The sequence below is a fragment of the Cricetulus griseus genome, chromosome 3 (genome assembly GCF_003668045.3).
Source record: "Cricetulus griseus strain 17A/GY chromosome 3, alternate assembly CriGri-PICRH-1.0, whole genome shotgun sequence".
Taxonomy (NCBI): domain Eukaryota; kingdom Metazoa; phylum Chordata; class Mammalia; order Rodentia; family Cricetidae; genus Cricetulus; species Cricetulus griseus.
The window spans coordinates 188464355-188466733 of NC_048596.1; the positions used below are offsets into that span (position 1 = coordinate 188464355).

General features: G+C 43.2%; 1 pseudogene; it reads right to left on the reverse strand.

Annotated features, from left to right (window-relative positions):
* Positions 1 to 251: 251 nt before the first annotated feature.
* Positions 252 to 682, reverse strand: LOC100765750 (annotated as a pseudogene).
* Positions 683 to 2379: the final 1697 nt, after the last annotated feature.

A 2379-nucleotide genomic window follows, 5' to 3' on the forward strand; every position in this document is an offset into this window, starting at 1 on the left:
CCAGGACAGCCAGGGCTGTTACACAGAGAAGCCCTGTCTTGAAAAATAAAACATAAAGCGAAACAAAACAAAGTAAACCACTTTCCTTTATATATTTTTAGTGTTTTAAAAGATTTATTTATTTATTTATTTATTTATTGATTGATTGATTTATAGAGAAATGCTGTTTAATGGTAAGGCTTAGCAGACACCAGCACCAGGAATGGCATGGAGTAGAAGCAGCAGGCATGGCTGGCTGACCCCATAGAGCCTCACATGGCTAAGAGGATGAGGAAGACAACCATCAGACAAAAGAGCCCCATGGCCTCAGACAAGGCAAAGCCCAGAATGGCATAGGAGAAGAGCTGTTGCTTGAGAGATGGGTTCCTGGTTTAGCCAATAATCAAGCTACCAAACACTGTTCCAATGCCAGCCTCTGATCAGCCACACTAACTGTGGCAGCCCCAGCACCAATAAACTTGTCAGCTGTGTCAGTGTCCCAGGAAACAACACTGGTCTGGAATTCCCATCTGGCCACCTGGAGATGGGAGCTGCTGCAGGAAGGCTGTTTAGATGGGGCCTCTGGTCTACTCAAGAGGGAGGCAGATAAAGGCCTGATTAGACCCCTGGTACAGGAGCTGATCAGAACTGGAGTAACGAGCAGTTCCTTGGTGGTCTGCATTTTTCAACATCCCAGCTTTAGCCCTTGGTCTCAGAGCTCAGCTTCCCCAAGACTTATTTTATTATTTTTAATTATATATTTATGGAGAGATGACTCAGAGGTTAAGGTACTGGCTTCTTTTCCAGAGGACCCAGATTGGATTCCTACCATCCACATGTCAGCTCACAACTGTCTGTGATTTCAGTCCAAGGTGAATCTCTTATGACCTCTGAGAGCACTAGGCACGTACATGGTATTTGGACATATATGCAGGCAAAACACTCACATGCATTAATTAAAATTAAAAAAGTATGTGTATATAAAAAAGTGTGTGTCTCTGTGTGGGTATGTATACATGTGCAGGTAGGTGTTGGTGTCCCTTGGAGCTGAAGTTATAGGTGGTTATGAGACATTTGGTGTAGGTGCTGGGAACCAAACAAGAGCAATGTGTTCTTAATGGCTGAGCCATCTCTCCAGTACCAGTTACTGTTTCCTTTTAAAATTTTTTTATTTGAATTACAAACAAGATTGAATTACATGACAATCCCAGTTCCCTTCTCCCTTCCTTTCCTACCCCCTCCCTCCTTACTGTTTTCTGATACAAGGTCTCAGGTTGGCTTTGAATTCCTGATCCTCCTGTCTCTATTTCCTAAATACTGGGATTTTTTTAAAAAAATCTTGGCTTTTTGAGATAGGGTTTCTCTGTGAGTCTTGGTTGGTTTGGTGCTAAGTATGTAGACTAGGCTGGCCTTGAACTTGTGGCCATCCTGCTTCTGCCTTCCAGGTTCTGGGATTACAGGTGTGTACCACCATATCAAAATGCTATTTTAGTAACAACACTAGACTTTGAGTTGCTTTTCTGACTCTCATTATAGCTAACTGTGCTGTGGAGTTTGCTAGAAACCATGAGGTATGTAATGAAAATAACACCCATAATTGGGGGGCAGGTAGAACTTGATGGACCTAGCTAGGATGTACTAGAAGGGATGCCTGCCAAGTATAAGGGGAACATTTGTTTCTGTATATGTGTGTGTGTGTGTGTATACATATATATATGGAAAAATACACACACACACACACATATGATTTTAGCAGACTGCAGTGAAGCATCTGGAATGGTTCATGTTCCCTCAGGGGACTTAGTATAGTAGCCTCACTAGGTTTTGGAGGCACACAATTGCTCCGACAGTCTGGCTGCTCTTTCCTTGTACTTTACTGAACATTTGGAAACAGCCCTGACATTTCACTATTCAGCTGTGTTTTTTTTTTTACTTTCTTCCTTTCTTCCTTCCTCTTTCTTTCTTTCTTTCTTTCTTTCTTTCTTTCTTTCTTCTTTTATTTTTCAAGACTGGGTTTCACTGTGTAGCCTGGCTGTCCTGGGTTTCACTCTATAGACCAGGCTGGCCTTGAGTTCACAGAGGTCTGCCTGTCTTCCAAGTGCCGGGATTAAAGGTGTGGGCCACCACTGCCCAGCCAACTGTATTTCCCCCCCCCCCCAGCATTTGGCTTTTTTTGATATTATCTTATTTGCTCATGCTGTTTGCTTTCTGTCTCTTTCTAGAAACATCATTGTTATTGTGATGAAACACCATGACCAAAAGCAACTTGGGCCACGGGGAGCAAGCCAGTAAGTAGCACCCCTCCACGTCTCTGTATAAGCTCCTGCTTCCAGGTTCCTGCCCTACTTGAGTTCCTGTCTTGGCTTCCTTCAGTGATGAACTGCAGTGTGAAGGTGTAAG